Source organism: Rattus norvegicus, chromosome 3 (genome assembly GCF_036323735.1).
Source record: "Rattus norvegicus strain BN/NHsdMcwi chromosome 3, GRCr8, whole genome shotgun sequence".
NCBI lineage: Eukaryota > Metazoa > Chordata > Mammalia > Rodentia > Muridae > Rattus > Rattus norvegicus.
In genome coordinates this window covers 135298004-135316333 of record NC_086021.1, presented here as the reverse complement: position 1 = coordinate 135316333, position 18330 = coordinate 135298004, and the positions used below count along the sequence as shown (strand labels likewise).

The 18330-nt window shown below is 46.1% G+C and overlaps 1 long non-coding RNA gene across 3 annotated transcripts; it reads right to left on the bottom strand.

The window, feature by feature from the left end:
- Nucleotides 1-15304: 15304 nt before the first annotated feature.
- Nucleotides 15305-18083, bottom strand: LOC108350459 (uncharacterized). Of its 3 annotated transcripts, none has more exons than XR_010065368.1 (3): nt 16430-18083; nt 15791-16043; nt 15305-15709 (listed from the first exon to the last, which is right to left on the bottom strand). It is a non-coding gene; the product is annotated as an uncharacterized LOC108350459 (long non-coding RNA). The 3 variants fall into 3 exon arrangements; XR_005502427.2 differs by having other exon boundaries at nt 15791-16530; nt 17091-18083; XR_010065367.1 differs by having other exon boundaries at nt 15791-18083.
- Nucleotides 18084-18330: the final 247 nt, after the last annotated feature.

Here is an 18330-nt window from a genome sequence, read left to right as displayed (position 1 = left end):
ACTGACTCTCTCCTTGGGTACAAAGACCTGTGAGGCCTCATGGACAGGATGATTGTGAGCCGAGGCCTGTAGTGGGGAGTGAAGCTGGCCATTAAGGACAATGCCAGATGACTAGTAGGGCTCAAAGGGTGGGCACAGGGCTTAATCCTCTTCTCAAGAAAGATGGCAGCTCTGAGTTGTAACATCACCCCCAGAGAGAGCTTGAATGTCTCCTACATTCACTTTGCAACAAAAGAGCCAAAAGCTGACCCAGTCCAGTGGATACCGTGCAAAGGGGATGAAGAACTGGGTATTCTTAAAGAACAAAAAGTTGAAACCATGGGGACATGATGCAGCTAGTAGAGCGCTTGCCCTAGCATGCTGGAAGCCCTGAGTTTGTCCCCTTCATCAGCACCAAGTAAACAATGTGTCAGGCACACCCCTGTAAGCCTAGCACTCAGAGATAGAGGCAGGTACAGCAGAAGTTCATAATCATCCTTGGCTACATAGGGAGCTCAAGGCCAGCCTGGGATATTTAAGGCCTGTCTTAGGGTTTTACTGCTGTGAACAGACACCATGACCAAGACAACTCTTATAAGGACAACATTTCATTGGGGCTGGCTTATAGGTCCAGAGGTTCAGCCCATTATCATCAAGGCAGGAACATTGCAGCATCCAGGCAGGCATGGTGCAGGAGGAGCTGAGAGTTCTACACCTTCATCTGAAGGCTGTTAGCAGAATAGTGGCTTCAAGGCAGGTAGGATGAGAGTCTTAAAGCCCACACCTACAATGATACACCTACTCCAACATGACCATACCTTCTAATAGTGCCACTCCCTGGGTTGAGCATATACAAGCCATCACAAGGCCCTATCTTAAAAAAAAAAAAAAAAAAAAAAAAGCAAGGCCAGGGAGGTGGAGTTGTAAAAAGGCCAAAGCAGTGGCCACATCTGTAACCTCAGCACACCTATGGAAAGACGGAGGAGGAGGAGGAGGAGGAGGAGGAGGAGGAGGAGGAGGAGGAGGAGGAGCTTCAGAGCCAGCAAGACTGTAGCACAGTGCAGCAACAGATACAGCAAGAAACTCTGCATCAGCAAGGTGGAAGGAGAGAACCATTTTCCCACCTGTGTGTGCCTGGAGACACACATACACACACATGTGCGCGCACACACATGCACTCAAATAGATACAAGTAAATTTTTTTTTTTGGTTCTTTTTTTCGGAGCTGGGGACCGAACCCAGGGCCTTGCGCTTCCTAGGTAAGCGCTCTACCACTGAGCTAAATCCCCAGCCCCGATACAAGTAAATTTTAAAGACACTCTTATCACAAAGAACAAGCAAAATCTCTTCTTGTGACCCCCATTGGAGGATTAAGAAGCAGCCAGCTGGCGAAACACATGGAGCCAGAGTGCCCACTGGGTACCCATCAAATGTGGGTCCCACGTGAGCTCACAAGAACACTTAGTGCTTGACAGGTGCCAAAGGGACCCATAAATATGACTGCATGGGTGAGCAGGGTCTGGCTCTAGGCAGTTCCAGCTGGCTTACCTTCATGCAGTCTGTCATCCAGCCTCTCAAGCAATAGCAGAGCAGAGTTCCTATGGTGGCCATATTTCAAATTAACAGGGGCTTCTGGGATACAGTTGGGTATTTGGGGCAGTTGTATGGAACCCTGTGGCATGACTTGGACCTGACAATGAGGGGGTGAGTTAATGTTGTCCCTTCCTTCTTGCCTTTGGTGGTCCCAGAGATGACTGCATGGGGCTGGTGAATAGAAATGGCCAATACAGAGGAGGGTGGACACCAAGGCTGGGCCCACAGCAAAAGGCAATATGTGCCAAATCCATCCAGGATATAGGAGCTCCTGCCTGTAACTTCTCTGCCATTGTTTCTCTTTCCAGTGATCTTCCCCCATGAAAGGAGGGTAATATAGAAAGGGCTTCATCACATATAGCCCTTTTCGCTTGGGAGCCAACCTCTGACATCTCGTTCTGCACACAGTAAGTCCAATCAGACAAGTCTGTCAGAGACCACTTCATAGGATCTGAGCCTTGTAAAGGCATCTGTGTGGGCATCCCTCAGGAATCAGCATCAGCACAGCAGTCCCCATGGGGCATTGAAGGCCTCCCTACATGGGCCTTAAAGAGACAGTAAAGGGTTCGCACTGCCAGCCGTGGGCTGGAGCAAGCATGCCTTTGGGGCTATATAAGGACCTATTGTTCACAGAATCAATTAGGGCCACTGTGGGGTCACAATGAAGGCCTTTCAAAGAGACAAAGCGCCTCTGGCCTGGCTAAGTGTCCCTGCACACGTGGGCATCGGCCCAGAACATTTCAAATAACACAATTTGAAAAAACAGATTTAAAGTGTGCAATCTGGTGGCCTTTGTTCTGGGCCTACCATGTGCAGTGGCCTTTGTTCCATGTTCACCACATGCAGTGATAGTGGATAAGAGTCGGGTGCAGGAGGGGGACACCAGAGCTCCCAACTGGGACCTCTCTCTCCTCTGTCTTAGGGAGGTAACTGGGTACATTCCCAAACCCAGGCTCACTGGAGTATCCAGAGAGTTCTGATTTGTACACAGATGCCAAACAAAAAGACCTACTCCTGCGTGGGGGATGCCGGGATACTGGAAACCTTTCACTTGATCTCTGGCAGCCATGTTTTCCTACCTCATTTCTGTTACTGTAACAAAATACCCAAGACAATTAACTGCATGTGGGAAAAGGTTTATCTTGGCTCACCATGTCCAAGACTTCAGTGCACAATGGTCTTTTGCCCTGTTTCTCTGGGGATGTGGTGACACAGCACATGATGACCAGAGCACATGGCAGAATAGCCTCAGCATGGGCACAGCCTCAATGCCTTCTGGGCACAGCCTCAATGCTTCTTTCCACATGGCTCTACCTCCACAAGCATCCACTATCTCCCCAAACACAAGAAGGTGGTGACCAAACCTTCAACATGTGGCTTTGGGGGATGGTCAGGATCCACATCATTGAGGTAAGAAATCTCGGGTATGGGGTGATAAAATGATTTGTCTGTGGTCACACCACAAGAGGGCCTCTCTAAGACAGTGGTCTGTCATGCGTAGTGTGTCCCATCACAAGAGGATCCCCAACTTTCTGGAAGCTGGGGCCCCAGATGTATCACACTTATGATAGACTTCACTAATACCAAAGACTCTAAGAGACTCGTGAGGAATGCAGAGTAAACAGGAACCCAGCCCCACTAGTGGGTAAATCTCAGGTGAGGGAGACTCCATTCCTCTCTTGGTCTTGGAGAGCAGAACTTGTAGGAGCTTCTAAGGGCCTGAATTCTGTCAGGAAAAATTAAAGCTTGGCTCTAATGAGAAGCAGATCCTGTAGGCTCCCAACTGGGATAGGGTAGGGATGCCCAGCAGGCCTCTACCAAGAGGTAGATACAGCTAGATTAAGGCAACCAGTGGAAGGGTGTGGCCAAGGGCATGAGTTCCTGAGCTGGCCCAAGAATGTGTCCTTCCTCTCAGCTCAATTCCCTGACTACAGAGTTGGAATATTAATTCTGCCCCGTGGGGTATCAGGAGGAGTTGAGCACTTGATTCTGTTAAGACCTGAGATCAAGGATGCTCTCTGTATATTTGATCAAAAATATGAAGGGAAAAGTCTGGGGTATTCCAGAAGTTTCTAGCTGGACATGCGACCAATTATATGCCTTGTTAGCCATGTTCTTGATATCCTGCCATAAATTTGGATTATAACTATGGTCTCCTGCCCCAGAAATAGCAGCATTTACCACAGCTCCACCTCACAAAACCAGTGCAGCCCTCTGGAAAAGAAACTGCTCCTACCAAAACTCTCTGGTCACCCAGGATAGTAGCTTGCTGCTCTCGGTAAAGCTGAATAGGCCTGAAAGGACTCAGAAATTTACCAGGTAGGTCCAAGGACTGGTTGTGGTGGACATAGGAGGAAACGAATTGGCTCATGGGCCATTCCTGTGACTCACTCCCCTGCACAGAACAGGGAAGAACTGGTGTGTGGGGAGGCTACAAGTGGACAGGCAGCATATTTTCACAGACTTCTCACATCTAAAATTAGGGTTGGGGCCTCTAGTCTCAGCCGGTGCCCCACCAGGGACAAATAATGACAGGAATGCGCCCTGAGACAGCATGCTCAGCCATGCTAGCCTTGGCCTGATGCTGAGATACGACCTGCCCTGCCCTTTACCCAACTCCTCTGGGTTGAGCAGAATGCTCTGGGTCACAGTGCGTACAGGCTAAGCAGGCCGGCTCTCAGTGGGTAAGGGAGTTGTCTCTCTCACTCTGACCCAGCGTTTTCTGTAATAAGGCGGAAAGGATTCTGTCCTCTCTTGACTACATGGTGTGGGGAGAGGAGTTCTGGGTGAGCAGAGATAGCTAGCCATTGGTCGGTTCAGACACTTCTTGACCTTAGCTGGATGTGGTCTCCTCGTGTGTTATTGGGAGATCCTCACAACGTTATCCATAAGGTGGGAGTTAAGGATGTTACCAGACATGTCTGGTGTCACCGGTGATAACCCCACTATGTATACTGCTGTCTTCAGTGTGTAGATGAAGAATCAGGTCTACTAGGCCTGAATCTCACCTAGCAAACACCCCTGCCACACCAGAGATTTGTCCCAGAACAATTCACACCGGAAACTAATCACGTAGACTAAAGGACGCTGTGTCCACTTCCCAGTCTGGGCCCTTAGGCAGGCTTAGCTATTTTGGTCCCCTTGATGGTTTAAAGGTGTAGGTTGATGTCGTTATGCAGGTGAAGACAGACACAAGATAAAACGAGACCTGTCATTGGACAAGAAGAAAGGGAGGCAGGAACAAAGTTTTAGAAGGAAAGGGAGAGGTAGAAAGGAGGAGAAACAACTCGGAGGCAGACATAAACGATCCATTGTCATTTATCTCTACAAAGATACAGGTTGTTATGAATATTTCTTAAAGGACGGTTTTCTATAGGTCAATTTATCTTGTCTAGGTGGGCGGATTATATCTTTATCAATCGGTTATGAGTTTATTGTGTGGGTGTATTGGATTGAGAATTTAACACATAAATCTGATTGATAAAATTACAGCTTATTGAGTCCTGACTTCACCGGGTATTGGGAGTGTGGGCAGAGTCCATGGCAGGGAGCCGTGATAGGCCAGCTCAAGCTGGACTTCTAGAGCCCTGATTTTACTGGGTAGCTGGAACCTGAGAGTTCGTGGCTAGTATAGAACCGCCGGGAGAGATGCTAACCAGAGATAAATTACGGTTAGTTCCATAGGGCCACACAGGTGCCAGAGCTGACCCTAGAGACCAGCATGGCGGCAAGGTGTCACGCTGGAACGGCTTGCGGACCGCCTGGGTCTGAGAGTACTTGGGGGCAGCATGGAGCCACTGAAGTAAAGACACCCCACAGTGCCATGTGGCCCTACAGGTGCTGGCACTAGAATGGGATTAAAAACTTCCGCCATTTTTTTATTATTTACCACAACATAAAGGGTCTACTGCCCCTAAGTACTCTCCATTTTAGGGGAGACCCTTGACATTATGCAAGAAAATCTCTCATCCTGCTGCATGGGATGACACATTTGAAGATTTCCACAGTTCACCTTTTTCTGTTTTTATTGTATGTGTATGGTATTCTGCCTCCATGCTTGCCTGTGCACGATATGTGTGCCCGGTGCCTGTAGAGGTCAGAAGAGAACATTGGTTCCCCTGAGACTTGAATTACAGACCATTGCAAGCCACCGTCTGGGTGCTTGGAATCAAATCCAGGTCCTCTGGAAGAACAGCCGCTGAGTTGTCTCTCCAACACCAGTTCTTTCCTCTCTGCTATGTTCCCCAGTATTCCACTGTATTCGTATGTCTTAGACGATCTGTTCATTCCTCAGTGGATAGGAGTTAGATCATTGTGACTACTCCAAAGAAGCTGTTAACAATGGTGTAAAAATCTCTTTTCTGAAGGAGGGTATTTTCTTTATTCTTGGATAAGTGCCTAACTGTTGAATGATTGGGTCACAGGCCAGTGAATCTTTAGATTCATAGGAAACCATTAAAAACAGTTCCCACTAGAAATGTTCCCAACTCCTCCATGTCCTCACCAACACTTGGTGTTGTCAGTATTTTCTAGTGCTATCCTTTTTCATATGTGGTGTCCTACTGAGATTTTAACATGTAGTTCTCAGTGGCTGATAATGTTAGATAATTTTTCATGCCATTATTGACCTGTGTGTATACATATGTGTGTGCACATGTATTTGTCCATGTATGTACCAATGCACATGTATATTTGGTGTGCACATGTGCTCATAATGTGCCCATGTGCGTGGAAACCAGGGGACAGCCCCAGGTATTATTCCTCAAGTTACACTTGTGCTTCCTTTGAGACAGGATCTGTCGCTGACTTGAAAGATGACAAATAGGCAAAGTTGGTTGGTCAGCGAGCCCAAGGGGTCTGCCTCTGTCTGCCTCCCAGCACCAGGATTTCACACGCACGCCGTTCTGTTAGCTTATGTATTGTTAAATGTAGATTCTGGGGATCGAGTTCAGATCCTCATGCTTCCAAGGCAAGCACTTTACTGGACAGATTTCCAGCTCTAAAGACCATTTTTAGATCTTTTAAAAATGAAGTGTAACTTCACATTTATTACATATTTTCTATTTGGAGATGTTTGATTTAGATAAATAGATGAATAGATAATAGATATAGATGATTGCTAGGTGATAGATGATTGATAGATAGTTGACAGATAGATAGATAATAGAAGGCAGGTAATAAATATTTTGTTCCTGTCACAGAGTTGTGTCTTATGAAGTGACTGACTACTGAAGTACTGCTCTTAGGATGAGTATAGGGTTTGGTTCCTTTGAACCTACGGTCACACTTTTGTCATCTGATAAATATATAAATTTAAATTCATCTCTGTTTAGACACTATTTATTTAATATATCTTATCGTTTTAGTCAGGGTTCTTAGAGGAACAGAAACAAGGAGGGGTGTGTGTATGCATGTGTGCATATTTCAGAATTTATTAAGCTAGCTTTAAATAGCAACAATAGCCAATCACACCAGAGATGCTGAGAGCCCAATGGTTACTCAGCCCTTGAAATTGTTGCCTCAACAGTCTGAGTAGTTCTAAAATAGCTATTTCTCACAGAGAGGGTGACAACCAGCAGCCACTCAGCCCACAAGGCAGGGCACCCCTGTAGTCCCAATCTGATGTCAATCTGATGTCAAAATCCCAGAAAGTTTTTGGAAAGCCCCTTATATCAATCAGGGTTCTCTAGAGTCACAGAACCTATGGGTAGTCTCTATATAGTAAGAGAATTGGTTGATGTCCAACTCTCCAACAATGGTCAGCAGCGGCTGTGAATGGAAGTCCAAGGATCTAGCAATTGCTCAGTCCCACAAGGCAGGCAGGCAGTGAGAGTCTTCGTTCTTCCGATGTCTTTATGTAGGTCTCCAGCAGAAGGTGTGGCCCAGATTAAAGGTGTGTACCACCAAGCCTGGGTCTGGGACTTGCTTTGTCCCAGATGACCTTTAACTCAGAGATCTCCTTGCCTTAGTCTCCTGGGATTCATAGCCACTATGCCTCAAGATCTCCATGGCAAGATCCAGGTCAGAAACTTGTATCTCCCAGCCTCAAGATCAGGATCACAAGTGAGCCTTCCAATTCTGGATTGTGGTTTATTCCAGATATAGTCAAGTCGACAACCAGGAATAGCCATTACAACCCACCCCTTGTCAACTTGACACAAACAAAATCTCATGTCCACATGAAACCTTATTTAAGTTTGAGAGTGACATCAAGAAAGCAGAGTGCTGCCTTGTGGTGTCTGACCCAGAGCACTCAGAATTCTGTCCCTGCACACATGTCCACATATGACTATGTTGGCTTCAGTACTATAAACACATTATGAACACATTTCTGTTCATAATACTGTGAAATATAGCACCGTTAACTGATGAGGATAACTCATGTTGCTTATACATGAGCCAAACTCAATGTAGGATCCTTACCAAACACACAGTTCCCCATGGATCTAAAGTTCGCCGTGTACCCAGGCTGGTCTCAGGCTTACTCTGCCCTTAAGCATCTCTTGCCACCATGATATCCTTTTGTTGCTGCTCTTCCCTCAAGGATGCTCTCCCCTTGATTTTTATGTTTACCAACTCCACTCTTTTCCTCCACTTCCATAATATCTCTTCTTCCTCTCTCACAGTCCCTTTTCTAGTTTCATGACCTGTATCCACCACACACACACACACACACACACACACACACACACACACACCACACGCACACACACACACATACACACACACACAGCCTAAAGTGTGCATATAAGAGAAAGCATGTAGTATTAAGTATTTCTCTTTCCCAGTCTGGCTTATTTCACTTAGCACAACGATTGCCAGTCTTTTCCGTGTTTTCTTTACAGCAAAGGAAATAGTCAGCAAAGGACCAACAGCCTACAGAACGGGAGAAGATCCTTGCCAATGAAACATAAGTTAGGAATTAATCTTTAGAATATATTTTAAAAAATGCAAACATCACACACAGAAAAAACTCTTCTGATCTAAAACTGGGCTATTAAACTAGAAAAATCTCAAAAGAATCTCAATCTAAATACCTGATAAATGGTTGGGGAAAGGGTTGGACATCTTCTGCCATCAGGGAACATAAATGAAAACTGACTTGAGAGTCTGTCTCTCACCTGTCAGAATCGCAATTATCCAGTAAACAAACAACAGCAAATTCTGGGGATGATGTGGGAAAGAGGAACACTTATCCACTGCTGATGGAGATGGAGCAGGTGCTGTGCTCTAGTGTTCCTGGAGTGCACTGGAACATATATATGTATATGTGTGTGTGTGTGTGCGTGCGTGCGTGCGTGCGTGTGTGCGTGTGTGTGTGTGTGTGTGTGTATGCTGTAGTGTTCCTTTTTTAAAAAAGATTTAGTTAGTTAGTTAGTTAGTTAGTTAGTTAGTTAGTTAGTTAGTTATTGTAAGTACACTGTAGCTGTTTTCAGACACTCCAGAAGAGGGCATCAGATCCCATCACAGATGGTTGTGAGCCACCATGTGGTCGCTGGAAATTGAACTCAGGACCTCTGGAAGAGCAGTCAGTGCTCTTAACCGCTGAGCCATCTCTTTAGCCCCCCCCCACACACACACACTTTATTTTTTTAATGGTATTTTGAGACACAGTTTCTCTGTGCAGCCTTAGCTGTCCTGGAACTCTGTAGACCAGTCTGGCCTTGAACTCAGGACTCTGAGATTCCCTGCCTCCTGAGAACTGGGATTAAAGGCGTGTGCTGCCACCACCTGACTTGCAAGCTTCAACTTTTAAGTGTTTTGCCTGAAGATTTTCATGAAAGTATTTATAAGGGCAGAAATTAGCTTTCTTATGGTGTCATTTGGCTTGCTTGCTTGAACCACAGGATAAACTGGGCAGTTTGCGTCCTGCTTTGTTTTTTGCCGATAACGTGGTACTATACGTGGATATATTATAAAGAAAAGAGGTTTATTTGGGCTCATAGTTTTAATCCAAGGTCAGTGGCCTTCTGGCTGGCATTCCTGAGTTGGCTGGCACAGGACATTACACCGCAAGCAACCTCACCAAACTGGCTTCTTATAGTGGGTTCACTCCTAGATAACCTACTGGTTCATTAATCTAATTGCAAGAATGCATTAGTCCGTTCCTGAAGGCCTTAGTCATCTCTTAAAGTTCCAACCCTTAATACTTCCTGTGGGGAGTGAAGTTTGACCAGAGTGTTGGAGAAGGCAGCCTGCTGCCTGTAGCATTCCCTCTCTCACTCACTCCCTATCCCCCTTCTTTCCTCCCCATTCCTTCCCCCCTCCCTCCCTGCTTTCTTTGTTTTACTGAGATAGGATCTCATACAGCCAGGCTCAGGCTGGCCTCAAACTCATCATGAAGCTGAAGATGGAATTTAAACTCTAGAGCTCTCGCCTTCACCTCCCAAACGCAAGGGTCACAGCGTCTTCCGCTGCATCTGACTTTATGTGGTGTTTGGATTGGGGCCAGGGTTTTAGGTCCACTAGGCAGGCACTATGCCACCAGCTACATCCTTGCCTCTTTTAACCAGGTTGTTTGTCGGTGTTGTGGGTTCCAAGTGGCCTCTGCGTCCTCTGGAGAGCAATCTCTTAGTAGATGTGAACTTTGCATGATTTCCCCATTACGTAGGTTGGCTTCTTACTCCGTTGATACTGTGATACTCACAAAGCACTTCCATTTTCTTCAAGCTGCCATACCCAAAAGACCCACCCTCCCCCATCCGATGACACGGACGTTTTGTCCTATGCTTTCTTCTAAGAGTTTGCAGTCTGGGGTGTCAAACTTAAATCTTTGATTCATTTTTAGTGAGATACTTTCTTTCTTTTGCAGTTGGGTTGGGAGTTATCTGTAACTATTGGAGATCCCCTGGTGTCTCGTACTAACTTTTGAGAAGAGTTTTTCTACAGATGAAACCTGTTGTTGGTGTTTGGCTAGGAACCGCGCTGAGTGTGAGGACCATTTGGAGTAGAACTGACATCAGGATGATGGTAAGACTCAGTCTGCACACACGGGTTTGTTGCTACAGCTTGGATTCCCTCACGCTGGGTTTTGTAGTCTTCACCGAGTATGTCTTACAATTCCTTAAATTAATTCCTAGGTATTTTCTATGCTAGTGATATTGTCACCAGAACTTTCCCCAAAATTTCCTTTCCAGAATTATTCCTCGTCAGTATAGTGGAGTAAAATACTTGGTGTCTTTCTATTTGTCAAATTCCTGTAATCTAGTAAAGTGTGTGTGTGTGTGTGTGTGTGTGTGTGTGTGTGTGTGTGTGTGTGTGTGTGTGTGTGTCTGTGTCTGTGTGCATGTGTGTTTGTATGTTTATGTGTATGTGTGTGTTTATATGTGTGTGTGTTTGTGTGTGTGTCTGTGTGCACATGTGTTTGTATGTTTGTGTGTATGTGTGTGTGTTTATATGTGTGTGTGCTTATGTGTGTCTGTGTGCATGTGTGTTTGTATGTTCATGTGTGGTCATTGGAGTTTCTATTTATTTGTGATCTTCTCATTCCCAAAGATAATATCACTTCTTCCTTTCAATGTAAGTCTGCACTGTTTCCTTTTCTTGTCTACTTTGGCAGAGACTCTAGTTTTTTGCTGAATAGACGTGGGCATCCTGTTCCTGATCTCAGTGGAAAAGCTTTCCGTTCTCAGGGATTTGTTTCAGTCGGGAATTTCTCCCCTTGGCTTCCAGGGACAGTCCTACTGCTTCCTCATGTAGACACCTGTCTATGCTCACACTCCTAGCGTCTCCTGTCCACATTTCTTCTGAGGACTCCAGTCACCTTGGATTAGAGCCTATTCTAAGGGACTCATTACAACTTAATCATTTCTTTAAAAGATTTGTTTCTAACTACAATCACACTCAGATATACTGGGGCTATGACTTCAGCACATGGGTTTGGGGAAGTAGTCCATTAACCATTATCACATGTGTGTGTGAAAGGGACGACAGGAAAATGGGCCCACGAAGGGCATCAGAAGCAAGCATGGAGGCTCCAACCAGATTTTCTGGAAACAAATGAAACAGTCACAGATAAATTCCTCTTCTCCCATCACTCCCCAGCTTGGCCCTGCCCCAGAGGTGGCTATGACCATCAGGTTAATGTAAGGCCATCACTCCCTTACCTCCTAGCATGCAGGATTACACCAGTTACAATTTACAAAGCAAAGTCCTTGGTAAAACTGACATATTGTAAAGCGCTGGGGAGACGTGCATTGGCAATTATGCATTTATGTGCATTGTCTCTGCTTGCATCACACAAATGGAAACAAGCCATTCAGATCGTCCTCAGCGTCCCCGCTCCACAGTCACACTCTTAGCATTCAGTGTGTCAAGGGACATGCTTATTTGCTACTGGCTTAGACTCTCTTTCGATGGTCATTTAATTATGACATTTGTCACTGTTTTTAAGATGAGTTATAACAAATCTCCTTCTAGGAGTGCCCTTCCAGGGTAGACACAAAAGACTAAAATTCCTGATCAGTGCATTTAAAACATGGAGGGTGTTGACTGTGCCTCCAGGAACCTCTTAGATGGCTCAGTGGGTAAAGAAGCTCAGCACACAAGTCTGACAGCCTAAGTCAGATCCCTGGAGCCTACAGAAAGGTAGGATCAGTTCCACAGAGTTGTCGTCAGACCTCCACCAATGCATTACGGCATGCTTGTGTATGCACACACACCGTAATCAGTAATTGGTTTAAAGAGGATAATATTTAAAGGATTAGTGAGATGGCTCAGTGGTTAAGAACACTGGCTGATCTTTTAAAGGACCAGGTTCAATTCTCAGCACCCACATAAAGGCTCATGACGGTCTGTAGCTCCAGTTCCAGGGGATCTGATGCCGTCTTCTGACCTCTATGGACTGTACACATGTGGTGCACAGGTATACATTCCGGCAAAGCACCTATACACATAACACAAAAGAAAAGAGCGTAAAGGTAATGTTTAAGTGCGGCTCCAGAGTACACAAAAGAGCCTGTCTTTCTGTCCTTTCCCAACAGGTCATGACCATTCTTATTCTTTGCACAAAATGATTTTGTTTGAACTCTGTTGTCTGTCCGTTGGGCTTTTAGTCTTCCAGGTACATATTAGTTGTGCCCTTTCTTATGAGGGTCGCTCGTTTACAACCCACGTCTCTTTCTCACTGGGTTGTTTTTCCCCTCCAAGTGGTTCACCTTATATTATCAGCAGGGTTTATTTTATTTCTAAAGAAACTGTATTGCACTTTATCTTGCGTATATGTATGCGGTGGGTACAAGTGTGTGGAGGACAGACGACAACTTGTGGAAGTCAGTTGTCCACTGTGTGGAGTCGAGGGTGGCTGTGGGGGAGGGGTAGGTAGAGTGGAGGTGGGGCTCAAAGCCAACTCAAGCTAGCTGCAAAGGCCTTTACCCAGAACCACCTCAGCAGCCTTATGGTAGAAAAGCAGTTTGTGTGGGTGGAGAATGCTTGGTGTCCTCCACAGTGCTGGCACACCTTCTCTATGTCCAGGTCACAAACGTGCTCCCCTAGCATTTCCGCTAAGACCACAATAAGCCTTTTATGTGTATTGCCTGGGCTTAACCAGTCAGGTGAACGGTAATTGTCTGGTCTGCTGACTACTTCCTGGAGCTGCTGAGAGGTTGATGGTTAAGACAGGTAAGGTGGTCCACAAGACCCCTGTCCCACGTGGAGCACTCGGCCGACGCCCATCATAAAGCAACTGCTGCAGTCGTCATAGCCCTCGAGTTTGGATGCACAGTCATGATTATCCCCCAGGCATCTGCTCAACCCTCTCTCATGTAAGGACATACACAGTCGTAACCGTCATCATTCAAGTATCTGCTCAGTGGACATACACAGTCATAATTATCGCTCAAGCGTCTGCTCGCCACCATCCTGCTCTACCTCTACGAGTTTGACATTTAAAAAGTTTTTTGAGATGGTTCTACTCATAGTTCAGACTGGCCTTGAATTACTGATCCTCCTGCCTCTACCTCCTGAATTGCTGGGATTCCAGGTATGTCTCTCTCTCTCTCTCTCTCTCTCTCTCTCTCGGACAAGCTGGCCTTGAACTCAAACCTGTAGCTGAGCTTGATCTGAAACCTCTGGCCCTCTCAGGTGTGCAGCACCATGCCTGATTTCCATGGGACCCACTCGACTCATGTTCTCTCTTCTTTGAACCAGTCCTGTAGTTTGTGTGTGTGTGTGTGTGTGTGTGTGTGTGTGTGTGTGTGTGTGTGTGTGTATTGTGATGGTTTCTCTTTCACAAAGAATTGAACCAGGATCTGGGGTGTGCAGAAGAAACCTTCAATCTCACTCCAATGAGTCCCTCTTGACAGGCGCAGTAGTACATGGACCCGTGAAGCTTTCTCATCTCTTTGGAGGTTGAGCCTGGTTATGGTTTGGTGAGCAGGTTCAGATCCAGGCCCTGAAGGATGAGCCTCATTAGCCTGAGCCCCCAACTCCATGTCACATGTTCTACGGGTTGTAAGGAAGCACCGAGAACATATCCATGCCAACCAGGCCCTCAGAGCCTGGCTCTGGATTGCAGCCCTCTGTGTCAATCTTTGGGGCCACTGAGTCACCCATGGTGAAGTTAAGGATGTTCAGGCTTGGGGGAAAGTGTGCACTGACAGAGGTGGCAGAGGTGGCAACCCCTTCAGAGTGTTCACCTCTTGTCTCGCAGTTTCTCTTTCCAGACAGCAGAGACATCTAAGTATATCCTCACCAGAACAGAAATATCAATGAACTGCAGCAAGTTCCATCAGACAAACACTCTGAGGTTTGCTTTATCAGTTTTAAATTTCTTTATTCCTTTATTAATTATTTAAAGTATTGGGATTTGAATCTCATGCATGATAGACTATGCACCACTACTGAGTTATATTTGCAGCCCAAATGCCAGGCTTTGAATGCGCCATGATTTATTTGGAGTTGCAAGCCACCGTATGGATGCTGAGAACTAAACCTGGGTCCTCTGCAAGAGCAAAAAGTGCTCTGAACTGCTGAGCCAACTCTTTATCTTCATTGCCTATCACTTCTTAAAACGAACCTCCCTCTGCCAAGCATGGTGGGCACTCAGGAGGAAGAGGCAGGCAGATCTCTGTGAGTTCGAGGCCAGCCTGGTCTACAGAGCAACTTCCAGGACAGCCTGGGCTACACAGAGAAAACCTGTCTCAAAATCTAAAAAACAAAAACAAAAACAAACAAACAAACAAACAAAAACCACTGTGGCTTATACATTGAGGGACCTTGAACTGGATCTGAGCCCCCTACTCCTGCCCAACTCAAGTCCATATAGCGCATAATCCTGGTTTGCAAATATAGACAAATATATGTGATACCCATATTCACAGCGTCGCTGAAGTCAAAGCAACATTTAGATTCTAATTCCCTCTATTATCAGTCACTGGAAGTATACCCATTACCAATACTTGTCACCAGGTATTGTCCTTCAAGGAACCAGATGTTCTGTAGGACTCTGTTCCAGCCGGAAATGGCCAAAGTGTTACAGTTCTCAGAAGGGAAGCCCAAACAGGGGCATGTAGCTGGGATCCCAAGTCTCACCTGCTACCGTGGCAGTGCCAATGCCAGTGGCAGAGGCAGTGGCAGCAGTGGATGGCAGCAGCAGGGATGGTAGGAACAGCAGGGGTGTGAGCTCAGCCTGCTGGGGAGGGTTGGGGACCTAAGGTCTATTGATCAATGTTTCCGGAGAGAAAACTCTTCCCCAAAGTATTACAACTCAGTAAAACAGCCACTCTCAGATGACTTTCAGTAAAATAATTTGTGCACTTTATTCCACGTAGATAAAGACTTTATAGACTTTGAGTAGTGAAGTGGAAACTCAAAAGTTCTTTAGGAAGTCAGTTGTGTTGGATGGTTTTTTGCTGGGACAAACTCATGAAGGAACACTTCACTGAAGCAGACACAGGAGAAAGAATGTTCTGCTAAAGAAAGCATGTGAAAGCACACGTGATGAAGGATTCTTTGCTAAAGACATGCATGAATTGGCCCGCCTTACACTGACAAGTTGAGCTGCATTTGTCAGGACTCCATAGAGAGACATGCACCAAAAAACGTCTGGTGGTGTGCATGGCTTCTTGCCACTTCTGCGGATCGGGGCTGATTGGCAGAGTGATGTCAGCTGAGACAGACTCACGTGCTGACCCAAGACCTGTGGAGGACACGTGATGTTTGGAGACAGTATACAAAGGACTCAATGGACAGTGATGGAGGCTAAGCTTGGCTTGCTTACAGAGCTCGCTGTGCAAGGCTTGTTGGTCTTGAGTCTTTGCTGATCTTCACTTTGCTAGAGAGGCACAGCCAAGAACTTTTTCTGGTGTTCCTCCATGGACTCTCTAGCTGTCTTGTGCTGAGGCTGTCTCTGCTGGGAAGTGCCACTGCTGCTGATTCTCATTTGCTGTCCCCACTCTACCAAACTGGACTGCTGTATATTGGTAAAATGTTTGCAAGTAGATCGAGCTGCCACTATTGACCTGTGAACAGAACTATCAATTTCCAGACATTGCAGATAGGCGATGGGAGTTGCTCCAAAGAACCCTTTCTAAACAGGTCCACCCACCCCCAAACACACCCCATATCCTTTCTTTTCCACTACCTCTGGTGGATGGTGGACTGAAAGGGAGGTCAAAATGTTTAAGAACCATCATTAAAAATAAGCCTTAAAAAAGTAAAGTTACAGAAGAGGGTAGGATCCAGGGGTAGACATTTCCCATTGGCTCATTCTGAAATGCTAGTGATGCCCTATGAGCATGGGGATGGACTTCAGGCATTTCCTCTACGTGACTGAGTGTCATGGCCCTCTCAGCGGTTATTGTGGTTACATGGTCCAGAGAAGGTAGTTTGGCAGAGAGCTGGTCCCACGCCTACCTACCTTACTCAATTCTGAGTTCACAGGGTTAGCCGCTCACTCAACCTTACCAGTTCTTTTGTCTGGTGGCGCAGTCCACTTGCCCCACACCAGTAGAGGGACAACTGTTTAACCAATAAAACAAAACAAAACAAAACAAAACAAATGAAATAAAATTGGGTGTGTGTGTGGAGAGGGAAGCTCAAGCTGGCTTCAGACTTACTATGTTGACATGGATAACTTGAATATCTGATCTTTCTGCCTTTACCTCCCTCATATTAGGGTTATAGGCATTCATCACTGTGATGGCTATTTCTGGTTGTCAACTGGACTACATTTGGAATGAACTACAATCCAGAAATAGGTACATCTCTAATCTGGATCTTTAGGTTGGAAGACGCAGGCTTCTGATCCAGATCTTGACTTGGGATGACACATGCTTTTGGTTATTGAGGTATAGTGGCCATGAAAAGCTTAGGCCCAGCCAAGGTGATCCACACCTTTAGTCCCAGGAGACAGAGGCAAGAAGGTCTCTGAGTTCAAGACCAGTCTGGGACAGAGCAAGCTCCAAGGAAAGAACAGCTTAGGTGCAGGAGTGCTGGTGCACACCTTTAATCTGGGCAATACCTTCTGCTGGAGGCCTACATAAGGGTGATTGAAAAAGAAAGGGTTCCTTCTTCATTACCTGGTGGCACTTATCTCCTAGCACCTCTGTTGGAAATACTTCTTATACAGAAGACCAGCTGAGGCACTCAGCCTCATGGGACTGAGCAACTACTAGATTCTTGAACTTCCCATTCACCGCTGACCATTGTTGGGCTAGTTGGACTGCAGACCATAAGTCATTCCAATAAATTCCTGTCAATATATAGAGACATTTCAAGATTCTGTAACTCTAGACTAATACAACCACCATGCCTGGTTTTATGTAGTGCTGAAGATTGAACCCAGAGTTTCACACATGCTAGGAAAGTACTCAACCGACTGAGCTGTAACAGCAGCCATGTTTTACAGATAACAAATAGATATTTAACGGGATATTCACATGGGGACAGGCTGGGAATTCTTTGGGTCTGAGCCTTTCTGGAGCAGCAGTGGCTGGTGGCTAGTGGCCTGACCACCAGGCAGGCCATCACCCCATTCCTCCCACCCCACTTTGGTGACCAGCTGTCTTGGGTGCTCTCCAGAACTTGTGTCATCATGTCATCTCAGAGGAGAGGACAGAGTGAGCCTTTGGACCACAGAACAACTTGGGGTGGGGGTGAGAGTACCACAGCAGCCATGTTGAGTGAGTTCCTCACCACTACCTGACACAGGCTGGCTTCAATTCTAGAGTTCTCAGCCTGTCCAGCATCAAGTGGAAGATTCTGGATGTCAATGACCCTAAAGACTCTAGTCAAGAGCCAGGACTCCGAGTCTCTCGTGGCTATCCACTGAGAGAACAGACCTTGTTCCCTTGAGTCTATCGCTCTAGCACAAGAAGCCAAACTCATAAAGACCTTGAGAAAGGCTGGAGGGATTGTTCAGTGGTTAGGAGCACTGACTGCACTTCCAATGGGTTCAGTTCCCAGCACCCACACGGCAACTCCCAACAGCCGGTAACTTCAGCACCAGAGGTTCTGACAACCTCACACATGCAGGTGAAACACCAATGCTCATTAAATTCTTAAAAGCAAAGTATTTCTTAAAAAAAAAAAAAAAAAAAAAAAAAAAGACCTTGAGAAAACCCCGGGCCTGAGGTGCTGTTGGGGTGAGATACTGTTCCTAAGCTACCTTGAACCCCCTTTCAAATCATCTTTTCTAAGCCCCACTCTCCTCAGCTGAGCAGTTCTGCTTGGTCCCAGGTAAATGTGGTCATTAAGAAAGAAATGCTACGGGGTTGGGGATTTAGCTCAGTGGTAGAGCGCTTGCCTAGCAAACACAAG